At 49.3% G+C, this 16,037-nt stretch overlaps 1 protein-coding gene across 1 annotated transcript in view; it reads left to right on the top strand.

Moving 5' to 3' along the window:
• Positions 1 to 464: 464 nt before the first annotated feature.
• Positions 465 to 16,037, top strand: part of Loxl2 (lysyl oxidase-like 2) — an 80,582-nt gene continuing 65,009 nt past the window's right edge. The window contains exon 1 of the mRNA XM_005373698.2: positions 465 to 649. The gene's annotated coding sequence lies outside the window, so the exon portion shown is untranslated. The remainder of the gene's footprint in view (positions 650 to 16,037) is intronic.

The raw sequence follows: 16,037 nt of genomic DNA, 5'->3' as shown, positions 1-16,037 counted from the left end.
ACAGGTGTGATACGCTGGCACAAAGAGGGTTGCTGGTTTTCCTGTGTTCAGAATCCGTTTCGGTCTACAGGAGAAGGAAAGCGAAGCCTAAGAGCGATGATCGAGCTTCCAGTCTCTCCCTTTCCTCACGGTTAACGTCTGCTAGGAGCCGGGAGGGGTCGGGTTTTCCGATGCGCAGCTGGATTCGGTAAATCAGGACACCGAAGAGTTAAACCGAGGGCACGGCGGGGTTGGGAGAGGGGCTTCCCGGAGGAAAAGCGCAGCGCGCAACACACCCGTGCGTCTTCTCAGCGTCGGGAACCCGCCGTGGGGTCGGAGCGGGGCGCGGCCGCCCCCGCAGAGCCCGCTAGGCCGGGGAGGGCCGGGCTCGGGTTACAACAAAGGGGGCTGGAGGCCGGCCCTGCCGCGGTGGCCGCCCCGGGAAGGGGGTGGGCCCGGGGAGGGGTTTGCCGCCCGGCTCGCTTTAAAAGAGCAAACCTGCGCCTGCAGCGCGCCACTTCCCAAATTTGGGCTCGCTCCGTGCAGCGGTCGGGTGGAGAAGTCTGCGTGGCCCCTTGGCTCGGGAAAGGGGCGCCGCAGCGACCGGCGCGGAGAGGGGCCACCGCGGAGAGCCCCGGCCCGGCCCGGCCACCGCGGACCCCGAGACCAAGTAAGGGCGCGCCCTGCGCCACTCCCCCCAGCGCGGGTCGCGGGAAAGCGGGAGCGTCGCCCCGGGACCTCGGCCCTGCCCCAGATGCTGGGCCCCGGGCGGCGACGCAGGAGCAAGGGCTTCTTGCTGGAGCGCTGCGAAGACTCGGGGCCACCGTCCCTTCCGACGCGGGCCGCCCCGCCCAGCCCCGCCTGGCAGGCCCGGGGGAGGCGCCGCAGCCGAGAGCGGGACCAGTGGAGCGTCGGTGCGCGCAGGGTGCATGGAGGGTGCAGCGTGAGGCCAGGGACATCGAGGGCTGTGCCGTGGCCGCGGTTTGAGACGTGGAGCTCGAGGGGGCAGGGGACATGCTGCGGCCGTGGCTTTGGGGATGTGGGCGCGCGGGCTGAGACGCTGCGACCCCCAGCTGTAGCACGCACAGCCGGGAACCGGGTTTTCTTGCCAGCCTGCTGGAAAGCCTCGGATGAGCCCCGCGGGAGGAGAGGCGCGGTCCGCACGCCAGGAATTCCTTTACCCCCTAATCGGCTTGGCTCATCCGGGGGCCAGGGTCCGTCCTGTCCTGCGGAAACCGCCCAGACGGGATGGAGTAAGAAAGGACACGGGCCAGCGAACCCAGGGCTCGTGCGTTCAAGACAGACCCGATTAGAGCGAACCACAGGCTGGGTGGTTAGCTCCCTGGTTTCCAGTTCCTCCAACTTTTCCTCGGGCGCTTCGCACACTGCGCCCCCTTCCTCCCAAGCGCAAATCTAGGAAGGGCAGCTGTCTTCCTCGAGGTGTCTGTCGAGGTAGCCAGCATTGGAATAGAAATATTGAAAGAGATGAGAGGTTCTTTTCTTTCCATCACTCCCCCACCCCACCCCGGCACCCCAAATCAGAGAGAGCTGTGGGGGCAGGTGTGCAGCAGATCAGGGCTCCGGCAGGGGACTGAGTTAGTGTGGTTCGGAGTCTGACAGGAGAGATACCACCAGAGTCGGAGACAAGCCCCAAATTAGTTTGCTCTCCTAAAACCTAGGAGCTGTGGAAACCTTAAAACAGTCCTTAACTTTCCGAAGAGAAGGAAAAGCGAAGCTTAGCAGTGTGGGGAATCGAACCCGTGTCACTTGCTCAAGAGCCTTCCCTTCCTCACCACGACCTTGCCCGTCCTGGAGACCCCGAAGCCCACATGTCATGTTTGAAGAACCACTTGTTATTCGTGGCGTCTTGTGTGCTAAATGACCAGGGAGGAGGCTTAGAAAGGAAGGCGAAAAATTCACTTCCTAGGTGAGTGCCCACGAGTGTCTGACTCGCCGAGCCCCTCCTTTAATACAGTTTTTGTTTTCCTTCACCTCTTTGCCCTTTACCCTTCCGGCGCCTCCTCCTGGAGTGATCAAACCCATGGCAGAGTATATATGCACCCCGTGGGTCCCTGGTGTCTCTCAGGGCTCTCCCCAAGGTCAAGACGGATCTCTCCTCTACCCAGCCCCTCTGTGTTTGCTTCTCTTCCTGTGACTCTGTTAAAAAATGACTTGGTGTAAGGTCACTTGGCCATTCAGTAGCAAAGCTGAATATGAAACTTGGGTCTGAAGACCAAGCACACATCTGAGTTACTTGTGGCCTGACGTTTTGGTGCGTCCCAGACCAGAGATTCTGCGTCCCAGACCAGAGATTCTGCGAGGCCAGGAGGCTTCCATTTATTTATCCCCCTCCAGGCCCGGCTCCTTGCCTGCCCCCTCCTGGCCTTCTTCCCAAGCCCTTGCCCTCTGACCTCTGGATGACCAATTTGGCAGGGCCTTGTGGAGGAAGCGGATCTTCTGTGCTCGGGAGGTAATGGCCAGTGAAGCTGATTAATGTCCCGGAAAATTGTGCATTGTTTATTTAAATTTTGATTCTGAAAAATTTCAACTATGCACCAGAGAGAGGGGTATAATGAATCCCTGTGTATTCTCACTAAGCCTCAACATTTACCAACGTTTCAGCATATATCTATGGCTCTTTTCTTCTTCCATTGAAATATTTTAAGACAAATCCATGACATCATGTCATTTCATCCCCACGAATTTCATTGTGATCGCTGAAGATTTTTAATTAAATTACTACTATGCTTCTTTATCCCTAAGAAAATGAACAGAGATTCTTTGGTATCAGCTATTACTCAGTCTATATTAAAAATTTCTCCCAGTCTTCCTCCAAAATGTGCTTTTTATAGTTGATCTAACTTCTGTAGATTATATGTTATTCCAACTATGTTATTTCTTTCAAACCGCTTTGCTACCCACTGGAACATTTGATTCTTACAGTGTCCCACTAAAGAGTGAGGTGGGTATCATTAAATCCATTTTATGCTACTGAAACTTGAAAACAGAGAAATGGTTGGGATGACACAGGATGGCGTAGCTGGTGGCGGTAGAAGCCAGTGTCCTCTCTTCACACAGAGGGCTGGGCCTTGGTGCTTCTAATACGCGCTGCTTCTAGCATAGCAGCAGCTTTGCTGTTGAGTTCACATGCTTGGGCTCTGTCCTGAGCTTCTCGGCTTCCTATACATCTGCTACCCGAAATCCTTGCCAGACCGTTTAGTAATTGACTATTTGGTGCTTGAGATGAAAGAGGTGTAAAGCCAGGAAATCTGGGGGTTTGTTTCCCAGCTTATTGTAAAACTCCAGGAAAGCAACTTAGCTCCCCAGGGCTGCAGGCTGCACTCTCTGAGCTGGAGAAGAGTGTTCTTTCGAGTTCTCTGGTTTCTCCACTTTGAAGTATGATGTCAGAATCATCTGCAACTGGGATTCCTAGAGAAACAAAGTCCCCAGAAAGAAATCTGGTGGAGAAGAAATCACCTCTCTGTGAACGTCCCCTGGGTATTTTGGCAGCTGGCATCTTCACAAGATGCCTTGGACCCCAGTGACAGGGAAGGAGCAGAAGTATCAGTTTTTCTTAAAGTCCTTAGTTAGAGACAGCTTTGTTTATTCTGCCTTTGTCTGGTGAGGAGCTACAACAGCAGAGCACTTTGGTTTTGACTTTTTTATTGCTTTTGTCTGTTTGCTTTTGCAATGGGGTGACAAGACATTTTTATGTCGTATCATTAAGACTCAGTTTGAGCCCTCCTTCCTTGACAGGCAAGGTGGGGAAAAGGACCTGTTGCTGGACTCCTGGATTGTCTGTGGTTCTGTTTGTTGCACATATATGTGTCAGAGAAAGAACAGATTTCCCAAGATACAGTCAGGGACAGATAAATTGGCTGATGCAATCCCGTTACCCAACCAGAGGACCTCAAGAGGGGCAGAACATTAAGCTTAGATCACAGTTCTCTGACACCTATAAATTCTCTCCTGCCTCAGCCAACAGGCTGTCTGCACTGGGGCAGACTTTCTAAGCCAGTCCACATCAACAGCTGCAGTTGCAAAAGCGTGATTGCTTCCTTCATTTTATAATTTTGGAAGCCTTGGGAAGTATGTTCCTCATTCCTGGGGGCTGCCAGGGGTTAGGAGAGCAGCTTGTGATTACCACTGTTCATTTCCTTCTGGAGAAAGGTCAGTATGCCCAGAAGTCATGAGCTCTCAGATGAAGTAGCTACAGCCCATCCTGCTCCAGGGCCACAAAAACAGCAAGGCTAGGAGTCATAGGCTAGAAAAGGGGTCCAGTGGCTGTTCTCAGAGATCCAGCAGTAGTTGCAGCACCAACAAAAATATTTTCGGTCTTGCATCTTATCTAAATTGAAGCCTCCTATCCTAGTGATCCTGCAGATGCACTCCTGGCCTTTACAGTGTGTGCTCGGGGGGCGACAACCTGGCCAGGTGTGTTCGCTGACCTCCCACACGCTGCGTTAGAGAAGCCTCGAGTTCCAGTACCACCTTTTCAGAGTAGCCCCTTGTTTTAGGATGATAAAGCATGATTGTGACAGTTTATAGATATCAGGTATCTGTCCAGAGTTCTAAAAAGTATTGTGCATTTTCCTTGGAGGAAACGATGTTCTCAGGCAAGTTATGTTTGGCAAAGAAAAGTGTTAGAGCAAGAACGGTTTTGTCGGGGTAGCTGAGGATGTGATTAACATCACAGTTGATCACAAGCTCTTGACCTAGGCCTTGGATCCCTGTAACTGGGATACCGCCAGTATTTTATCCAGTTATAGCTGGTTACCCTGTATCCGCAGGCTCTGCATTTGCAAATTCAACCAACTGCAGGTAGAAAACCAAATTTTATTTTAAAAATTTCCCCGAAACACCATTTTAATTGGTCATGCACTGTGTTCTATGTGGGATCTAGGTGAATTAAGTGACATGTGAGTGTTGAATTATTATTATTAGTCACCTAGAGATGATTTAAAGTGTACGGGTTCATATGTGTAGGTTATACGCAAATACTGTGCTATTTTATACAGACAGGTGAGCAGCCAAAGATTTTGGTAACCAAGGGGGTGCCTGGAACTCACGCCCCGTAGATACCGAGGACCTCTATATGCTGTGTGCGAATGGCAATGCGTTCAATCTCCCTTTAGCTTTCGCATTGGTAGGATTTGCACCAGACAGGCACATGAGCTGCATCTGTGGATGTCCTGAGAAATAGCTCCCATACGTTCTCCTTGATTCTCCTTGATGACCAGCTTAACACTATGAACAGCTTAATTTGCAATTTTATTTTTTGGGGGCGAGCAGAGCTGGGACTTGAACCAAACCTCAGGACCTTGGCACGGAGCTACATCTCCCATTGTTTTGTTTTGTTTTTTGAGACAGAGTCTTGCTAAATTGCCCGGGCTGAGATCCAACTTGTGGTTCTCCTGCCTCCTCCTCCCAGAGCGCTGGGGTTACAGACATGTGCCACCACACCCTGCTGCACCTTCTCTATGGTGTCCGTGAACTTGGGCCCTCGAGCTTCTCCCATACATCCTTGTCCTGATCTACTATTGGTGGCCCTGGATAAACCTAGCGCAGCTTTTCAGATCTTTGCATAAAGCAAAGATCTAGTAAGAAAGATAGTTTTCTAAACAACTCTCTAAAACTTCTTTAAACCAAATACAAATATTGAAATAAGACATTTTTAAATTTTTTGTACCAGGAATCGAACTCAAGACCTTGCACTTGCCAGGTAGGTGCTTCTGCTGCTGAGCTATATCCCCAGCAAGGCACATTTTTAAAACTTGAACTTTTTTCAAGAATATTGTACATAGCTAAAATGATATCAAACCTAAGAGTACACGTGGCTAAACATTTCTGTTGCACTGGTTTTTATTATACATATATGTAACAGAAAATTCACTACTTTAACCACTTTTAAATGCACAATTCAGTGGCATTCGATACACTCACCTTGTTATGCCTCCATTACCACTGTCCATCTCCATGACTTCTTTACCTTCCAAAAGACAAACGTGTAAGCATTCAGCACTAATTTGCCATTTCCCCATCACTGCCAGCACTCTCCTTTGTCCTGGGGGGTTGGGCTGCCCTAGCTGTTTCAGATAAAGGAGCTTTTGCAGTGTTTCTGCTTTTGTGACTGGTTTATTCACTTGGCATAATGTCTTCAAGCTTCTTCCACAGGGTAGCATAGTGACAAGGTCCTGTCTCTGATGGCCGAATAGTATTCCATCGTGCGCATATAATACCACTCTGGTTTATCTGCGCATCCGTCACTGGGCATTTCAAAATAGCACTGCTGCGAACGTTGGTGCCCAACACCTGTTACGCATGAACTTCTGTGAAGTCTGCTTGTTGTTGTAGCTAGCACCTGGATGAAGAATACCAGCAGAGCATGTTTCAAGAGGAAAGCAGGAGTTTCAAAGGCATTTCACACCCACATAGGGCTGCCTCAGCTATACTGTGAGGTCTTAGGATTGGGTGTTCAATTGCTGTTCCCTGACCGGGTTTGGAAGAGATGTTTGAAATCCACAGTTCATAATCCAGAAGTCCTCCGGATTTGGCTTAAGCAGTTTCTTCCTATAAGGGTCCAGGGAAGGAAGCACAACACCTGTGGGTTGCAGGTGACTGTCTTGGGTGTGACATGCTCAGAAACCTTTTGGCGGAGGTGTTCAAGTCCGCAGGGAAAACTCCTGTTCTTTCATTAGCTTCGACTGGAGCGCTGGTCTTTGCAGAATCCTCAGGTCCTGTCCTGTCTTCCTGCCTCTGTTTCCTTCCTCGCCTTCCTTCTCCCCGGGTCTTCCCTCATGCTCTTCTGAACTAAAATGATTTGCGGGTGACTCCCTGCATGCCAGGCACCCTTCCTGTCACTGCAGGAGACGCAGGAACAAGCAAGACGTGATATTTGATAGGTGCATTTAGAAACGAAGTTTCAGTCATGAGGAATATTCCGATGCCTGGCAACAAACCTCATGGTGCCCGCCTAGTGCCGACAGCAGCCCCAGAGCGCTGGCCGAGCATCTGTAGCGTTTGGGCTGGAGACAGCACGGGGTGGGGAGAGGAGGGAGCCTGGATTGCATCAGGCTCCCTGGAGATGGAGTTACTGCGCTCCTGTGTGCCCGTAATCGTGTCGAGAAGTGATTCTAAACCCACCTTGAAATGCCTGGAATTCATGTGCTCACAGCATTCTGCTGAACAGATGCAGAGGGACCACTTTAGTGACCACGAAGAAAGAGCTAGCTTTTAGACATCAGTGAAACCCTGTGGGGTTGCTAATCCTTTTCAGTTTTCTCAAATTGATATTCCTCAGGCGTTTTTGTTCTATTTTGCTTTCTTTAGGCTAGCTTCAACCTCACCATCCTCCTGCCTCAGCCTCCTGAGTAGCTGGGATCATGGTGTGTGCCACCATCCCCAGGTGTGTTTTTTCTCCCTGGCAGCTCTCAGAGCCATGCCCACCTCTACTAACTGCTTTCCATTATCCGTTGTCCCAGTGTCATGATGCTTTGTGACACATGTCATGATATCACGCCCTCCTCCCTGGCGCCTGGAGAGTTGCCACCATCTCTTATCTGGCTGTTTCCCCCTGATCCGAATCCATGCAAAACCATCCTCTCTCTAGGGCAAAGGCCATAAACTTCCTCAGTAAAGAGCAAGATAGCAAATTTTTTACACTTTGTGACCTGTGTGGCCTCTGTACTGAGCAGTTCTACTGTGTTAAAGCAGTGTCTTGGTCACTTTTCTCTAGTTGCTGAGACAAAATACCCAACGCCCAAAATGAAGAAAGGAAAGGTTTATTTAGCTTACAGTTTGTGGAGGTTTCAGTCCGTACTTGGCTGGCTCCCAGGCAGAAGACAACAAAGCAACAAGAACAAACAGTGGAATGGCAGCAAGCAGCCTCTTTCCCTCCCTTACACTGCAAACAGGCTACCCACACCTAAGGGAGGTGTAGCCCTCACATAATGTCCATGCCCTCCTCTTGCACAGCCTCAGGATGTATACAAAGTAAGCACCCTGGCTTCCTGCTGAGTCACTTAGCCAAACCTCTAGACTCCCCAGGTTGACACAATGTATCAACCATAACAAGCCGCTTCAGATAATCGGTAAAGGAAGGAGCATGGCATGTTCCAAGAAACCAGGGATTTGGCCCTCAATTGCTTTCTTAATTTCATTTGTTGGGATTGTTCACTGAACAATTACTACAGGAAGAGTAAATTTTGGGGGTCTTTTTAAGATAGGCTCTTGCTACACAGTTCAGACTTGACTTCAACTCACTTTGTAGTCTAGGCTGGCCTCAAATGCACAGAGATCTTCCTGCCTCAGCCTCCCGAGTGCTGGGATTACAGGCAAGCACCACCACACCCAGCTCAGAATAGCAAATTTTGTGCATTGATCGTGTATCCTGGTGCCTTGATGAACTTATCTATTAATTCTTATGGTTTTCTAGTAGATTCCTCAGGATTTTTTTAAATGTGCATAGGTGTTCATGAGTTGGATGTGCAGTGTTCTAGAATAGAGAGTGTCACATCCGAAGGGTGACTGTGCGTAGCAGGTTGAAGCTAGTTCTTGTCTTGCTAAAAGAGTGGAGGCAGTTTAGAGCTGGCCGTGGGAGGCGTGCGTGCCTGGAGACGCAGTACCTGAGGTTAGCATCATTGCTAGTAGGAGGCCCAGAGGAGGCCTGTGATCCGCCAGTGCTGCTCAGTCTTAAGGCAGCTCAGAGCATCTGCCCCCTTGGTTGGAGTAAGAACGTTCAGGCCTCTGACTGTGCCACTACCCTGTGGGTGCCGTTGTCTTGAGTGACCCCTGGGGGCCCAGTACCAGCTGGCATCGTACAGCTGAGCCCGGCCGGCTCCCCGACGTGGCGGTTGGTGCCTGCTGCTTTTGCTCACTGGGCTGCCCCGGGCAGCAGAATCCCAGGACTTGGGCTCTTCAGCTTGAGCACCGCACTCTTCCCTGACTTCCCCACTGAGCCAGACACCTCCGGGCAGGCTGAAGAGGGTACTGCGGGCTCGGTGCCAGCTACCCCCTCTGTCACCGGCCCTCTGCCCTTGGCTCTCATGCAGGGAGCACAGGCCCGAAGCACTGACTTTCAGCCTAGGCTGCATTGCTCAGATGAGAGCTTGGCCCAGCAGCCCCTGGGATGCAAAAGGTGTGCCAAGCCGAGGCGAGTGGCCCTACGTAAGGCACAAGGCAAGCTGAGCAGGGAGCTCGGGGAGGATGTCCCTGAGGAGCTGAGCTGACCGTCGTCGTCGTCTCAAAAAAATGACTTGTGCATCTTGCCAGCCCAGGGTTCCCACCATCTCCCACCCAGTTTGCCCATCCCACCCCACACCCCAATCCCTGAGCTCCCTTGGCTGTCCTCCTGCAGGAACTGGGTACAGTGCGCCCCAACCCTGCAGAGCTGCCCTTTGTAAATAGTTATCGCGTGGCTTCCCCAGCGTGTGGACCATTCCGGTCCTCACTCCTGCCGCCTTCCGCTGGCTGTCTTCTGTGGACTTCAGCGTCTCCTTTCCGGTGCACCGGAACCCAGAGCAATGTGGTTCTGATGTGAGTTCTAAGAAAGTGTGTGTGTGTGTGTGTGTGTGTGTGTGTGTGTGTGTGTTAGGGGGTCAGGGAATGTCCCCCTGGATTTTGTCCAGACTCAATTTTAAATTAAACTAATTACCACCTGTTACGCAGTGTCTATGAACCAGCCACTGTATCAGGTACTTTCTACTTCTTAGGTAACCCATAAATCCCAACTTTTCTCCATTTGGAATCTGAGGGCCCTCTCCGAGGTTGCCCCATGTTCTTCTATTTTTTTTTTTTTTTTACCGAGAGACAGTCTCACTATGTAGTTCAGGTTGGCCTTGGGCTCATTATGTAGCCCAGGCTGACTTCAAATTGGTGGAGATCCTCCTGCCCCAGCCTTCCAAGCCTTCCAAGCGTGCACCACCTCACCCAGCCAACGTTCTTCTAATTATTACATGTGAGCTTGTAGGTGAATCACGTTTCCATTTTTCATAGGGGTTGGGTAAACTGAACCTGATGGTCATCATTTTTATAGTCAGTCTCAGTACTGCCTTAAGCACTGACTGAGGATTTTCTCTGTCCTTTCTCTGTGAACGACATGTGGGGAGGTGAGATGTGTCTCTGATGGACTTTACATATATTTGACTTTTGCTTTCTGATCCAATCCAAGAGCCCCCTGTAAACACATTTTAAAGTGTTTCAAATCATACCTTCAGCTTCCCCAGGAAACAGCCTGGTCAGGATGAGATTCCACCCAGAGCTGAGGTGGGCCGTGGGGAACCCTGATTGGTCACAGCAAATTATGCCAACAAAGGCCCCTTTTTAGAAGCTGAAAAATATTGAGCTTTGTGTGCCTACCTTCTTACCACTTCCCTGTGCCCTCAGTACTCCCACTCTGTGGCCAGAAATAGACAGGACTGAGTGGAATCCTTGGCTGGTGGCCAAATGTACCGGCCCCGGCCAAGCCTGGTGTCAAAGTCTCCATTCTTGTCTGGGGTGGTTCAGAAGGGCCGCCTTGTCCCCCACTGGTTCCCCCATCCCCTGAGCCACCCCATTCCCCCAGGGCGGCCTCCTTCCACCACAGAATGTGTTCCATGCGGCCAGAGGCAGCCGGGACCAATGCACAGTGGGACACTCCCAGGCCCTGAACAGGGACCGTTCATCACTCCTGTTGGTCTCAGCAGGAATTTCAGGTAGGAGGGTGCTCAGCCCAACCCCACCCCACACTGGATGCTGGCATCTGGCAGAGATGTCAAGAGGAACATTCTGTCTGGGTGAGAGAATTCAGCTGAGTCCGGCCCCGCTGTTCTAAGCCTGCATCCTCAGCAGTGTGGGCACTGCCCCTGCCAAGAAGGGGCATGATTGTTTATGCTGCTCTTCGCATTCAGGCCAGACAGGACCATGACTAGAAGCTCCAGGGCATGAGATGCGAAGCAGGTGCTGGGAGCAAGGAGTCATCGCTCCTCACCAGGGAAGCCACAGGCCAGTCGCACGCAGTGGGGGCCCTGCTGTAGGGAACTCCTAGGCCCAGATAGTCTTTTTTTTGTTTGTTTGTTTTGGTTTTTCTCCGGTACCGGGAACCGAACTCACGACCTTGCGCTTGCCAGGCAGGCGCTTTTGCCGCTGAGCTAAATCCCCAGCACCCCCAGATAGTCATTTTGAGGGAGGGGACAGTTATAAGGATCAGATGAGGACCGTGTTGGGTAACAACAACTTCAAAAGCCAAAAGCACAATGTCCAAATACAGCCCCTAATTTTATAATGTGATTGTACCTTCCCATCTGTGCGTATCTAGATATTGCAGCAGTTGGTTTGGTGGTGACTTGGAATTGGTCGGTCACATGGGGAATTACCTGAATGGTTGCTGCAAAGTCGGTGTCGGTGGTTAAGAGGTCACAGTCTGGGTTGGTGTCAATGCCCGATGCCCAAGTTGCTTTTTGGAAAGTGTTGTTAGGCAAGCGAGTTCCACATCACAGAATGCCTTTTGCTGGTAGGTGATGAAATGATTTCAAAGGAATTGCTTTTGGAGGAAGAAAAAAATTTGAGCCTCCCCAAAGAAATCTTAGTACGCAAGAGTTCCAGGAGCAGCCCTTTCATACTCCTCCCTGGGCAGATTGACTCACCCCCGAGAGAGTCGCCTACAGAAGGATCCTGAGAAATTCCAGCTGTGTATTTTCTCCCTTTCCCTGTTGTTATAGCCCTGATGGGTCAAAAAAACTGTCCCTAAAGGATTTTGATGTATTCATATAGTATCAGTTGAATGCCATCACTGGAGATAGAAATCCAGGATTCTGGAATGTACTGGGAAGATCCTCGGGTGACAAGTGAGGGCCACAGATGTCCTCCCATGTGTGATGTTTGTTAGGCAATTATATTTGTTTGTTTGTTTGTTTGGTACCGGGAATCGAACTCAGGACCTTGCACTTGCCAGACAGGTGCTTACACCACTGAGCTATATCCCCGGTTCTGTTAAGCAATTATAATAGCACTGTTCATGATCAGCTCAGAAGCCAGAGCAAGGTCAAGGCTGAGAACCTCTTTCTCTCCCTCTGATCTCACCCTCACCCCCAATCCCAGCAAGCCCAGGAAACACGGTCTTGAAAGTCTCATTGCAGATTCCCTGGGGCCTCCTGATGCACAGGACTTGGTGCAGGTTAGCACCTACTTGTTTATACAGCATACATGGAAAGACTTTTTTATTTCGGTAATTAAGTCTTCTCCAATACTGTGTATTCTGTAATGTACATTTCTAGTTTCCAAGCAAGGTTACCGTATTGGAGAGATAGAGCCGGAAGGAACTGCCTAGCTCACCCTTGGGAGCGCGTGGTTCTCCAGGGGACGCTTGTGGAAAGAGCAGACCATGGTTAGACGCAGCACACTGTACCAGGCAGCTAGGCATCAAGCAGATGTGTAGTTGGCTCTTGAATAGCCTGACCTCAAATGTAGCAGGCAGCACCTATTTGAACCAAGAGATATTAGCTGATATTTTTTTGGCCACCCACTACCGGCCAAGAGCTTGAGAAAGATGATCTTTGATTGTTGCCATAGTCCCAAAGTAGAGGTGCTTTGTGTTTTCTTTTTAAAAGGCTTTTTAAAAGTCTATATTATTTCTATTTTATAGAGGAAATTCTGGGACTTAGAAAACCAAGTTGTGCTTGAGTATCAATAGCTTTCTTTTCGTGCATTCTCAGATCTTTCTTTCTTTCTTTTTAAAATTTTGATGCAAAATCTTGCTAAATTACTAAATTGTCTTGGGCTGGACTCAAACTTGTGACCCTCCTGCCTCAGCCACTACACCCAGCTAGAATGTCTCTAGAAATGTCTAGAAGGCGGTAGAGATGCAATTGGAAGCCAGTTCCGCATGATGTACCACACTGGTCCTTGCTTAGCGTCAGCAGAGAAGTGACCATGCATTCATCCAGTTGCAGTGGAAAAGGGTGCATGGCTGTCTGAATAGTCACTACCCACGGGGCAGGGATGGTGTGCAAGGACTTGGAAAAGGTGTGCTGATTGCAGCTGATGTTTGTCAGGAGTATCTGGGCTCCCGTGTGCAGCTCCAGTGTGAAGGAATTCTTTCCCTATCTCTCAGATACTCCACTTGCCGGAGAGTTTATACTATTATCAACTGTGTGAACATGGTAGCCTCATGGCTTGAATTGAATATAATTATATCCTCAACTGCTTAATCCCATGTGTGCTCAGTGAGAAAATATTGGGGACATAACTTACCATTTGCTGATAAGCCACAGCCAGTCATACCCAGGTTGCTTCTGACAGCCACTAGCTTTCCTTCCATCTATCAAACACTTTGGTGTTTAGAGGTCTCACCCTGAGTTCCTGGGAAAGTAACCGAGAGCACCTGCTGCACATTTCTGAGCCCTTGCTTAGATGAGGTTTGTCCTCCTCTTGGGCGACAGACACGCACGTGCCTGCAAACCCTCAGCCCTGCTGGCTCTGTGTGAACTGAGCTGCAGGAATCCTTGGCCTTCGTCTGCTGTGTTCGGTTGACCCAGTTGGCAGACGCTGTCTGCTTGCATTCAGAGTTGAGGATTCTGGATTTGCCATGATGCATGGTGGTGCAGCTTCATGGTGTAGGCTCTTCCTGGACTATGGATGGAAAGGGGCACTATCGGAGTCCGCGATGGGGGTGCCTAGCAGAGGTCATCTTGTTGTCTGGCCCCTTCCTGACTGTGGCATCAAGAATTGTCTCCAGTCAGGCTTCTCAGTTGCTTTAGTGCAATCAAAGATCTCTGCCTGAGACCTGATAGAGCAGGTATGAAGACAGGTGTCTTCCACAAGTCCAGATGTCTCCAAATGTCCAGAAGGACAGGTGGGAACTGACCATATTCATTTATAATCAAGCATCCAAAGAGGTAAGAGAGCCAGGGTGCTTTGGTTCGAGTTGGAAGGCAGTGTGGCGGTGGCACAGGGGACGCCTGGTCCCTGGACAAGGTGGTCAAGGTCCCTGGTCCCGACCCAGGTTGCCTGGCAGAGCATCCCTGGGAGGGTTGGATGAATGCCAGTGTGGAAAGTGAATCTTAAAAGGAAAACATGGTCTCCAAAGAAAGAAATACAAGTAGAGGAGAAATCCTCAAAGTCCCTGGTGACAAAAGCAATGCCAGTTAAAACAAAATACCCTTTTTCACTCATCAGATGGAGGAAAGTTTGCAAACACAGCCATAGCCAGTTTCTTAAACTGGGGGGAAGTTACATACCCCTGGCCATGTGTAATTTGGCACAGTCTTTCTAGAAGGCAGTTAATATAATTTTGCAAAAGTGTTGACTTTTTATATACACTTTGCCCCAGCAATTTTACTTCTAGTAATTTATCCCAAGATTATGCGAAGTTTCAGCGCGAGGATGTTCATTCCAACGATCTGTATGACAATAGAAAAAATTTGGTAGCGTGATTACATGCTACATCCGTACAACTGAATGCTATGTGATAAAACGCTTATAAAGTAGTGAGGCATAATGTTTGCAGTGTACTGCTCAACATGAGTAGCAGTTTACAAAGCGATATGTACAAAATAATTCCAACTGTTGAAATGAAATATGTACAAAAAAAGACTGGGAGAGACATACCACAAGTTTGATATTGTTTCTCCCCAGCTGTGGTGTTGCAAATTATTCCTTCCTTTTAGCAGTTTGCATTTTTCCAGATTTTTAACATCAGCTTGCATAACTTTCACAATAAAAGGGAGAAAATCCATTAGAGTTATTTTTAAAAGGAGAAAGAAGCAGCTGGGTCGAATATGTTACAGTTTCCCAGAGGAAAGAGCAGCAGAAGGGCCCAAAAAGGAAGAATAAGAGTCAGAAGCCTTTTCTGAGGAAAGTTTAGGCGTTGGACAGGACATTTCCACTAACTGGAGAGTCCAGGGAAAGGGCAGGGCAGTGTACAGATATGCAGATCTCACATTCCAAGATTAAGAATTCTTTTTTAAAACTGCAAGATCGCACACACCCCCAATTTTTCTGAAGCAGGATTAGAAGATCTGGACGCCTCTGAAGCAAAGCCCTTGTGTGGGGGAGGCCAGAGGGAGGCGCGTGTGGGGCTGGGACAGCAGTGTCCATGAGGGGCATAGCCTGGGCAGCCTGACACCTGCGTGCACACCTTGGCTTGTGCTTTACCATCAGTGCAAGCTTAGGCAACTTACTGAGCCTCTGTATGCCTTAGTTTCCTCCTAAGGATCTTAATTCTGCTTACTGCATCTGGTGAATTGAAACACTGGGGTATGGTAGTCTCGCCTATCTGCCAGGATGTGTTGCAAGACCCCTATCCTCAGTGCCTGAAACCGTGGGTAGCACTGGACTCTGTATATCCATGCTTTTTCCACTCTAGGGACCTACACGTGCTGAAGTTTAATTGTAAATTAAGCACAGTAAGAGATCAACAATAGTGCTAACTAAAACAAAGTAGGAGAAGTTATGTGCTTTCTCTCTCTCAGCATCTTACTGTGCTATACCCACCCTTTCGGCAGGTGTTTCTTTTTCCGTCTTTACCATTTCATGGTTATAAGATTTGTCCTTAGGTGGCACATAGCTCAGTAGTGGAGCGGTTGCATAGCATGCTCAAGGTCCTGGGTTTAAGCTGCAGCAGCACCACCAAAAAAGACAGAGAGAAAAAGAAAGAGGGGGAAGAGAGGAGGAAAAAAGATTTGTCCTGTGTGTGCATCTTAGCAACTTCAGTATGTAACTTTATTCTTTTCTTATTAAGTTGAAAACTGTCACTTTTTCACTTGAAAGAAGCACTTTATGGCTTTCTCTTTGGTGTGCCTGGTTGCCAGCGTTGTTACCCGTGAGCTTTGGGGCCACTCTTCAGTCAAAAGGTGGTTGCTTAAACACAAATACTGAGACACTGGGAAACTTATCAGTCATAAAATAAGCGAGTAAATACCTTATTTCTTTGAACAGCTGCTCAAAGAAATAAATGTATTACTGCTAATCTCCATCCAGCTACTTGTGTGGCAGGTGTTTAGAAGTGGACCCTTTAGGAGATTGCTAGGATTAGATAAAATTATGACAGTGGTGTCCCCATGACTGAATCCTAGGGGCTTTCC

This window comes from Chinchilla lanigera, unplaced genomic scaffold (genome assembly GCF_000276665.1).
Source record: "Chinchilla lanigera isolate Chin_1 unplaced genomic scaffold, ChiLan1.0 scaffold00002, whole genome shotgun sequence".
NCBI lineage: Eukaryota > Metazoa > Chordata > Mammalia > Rodentia > Chinchillidae > Chinchilla > Chinchilla lanigera.
This window is presented reverse-complemented; position numbering and strand designations above follow the sequence as displayed.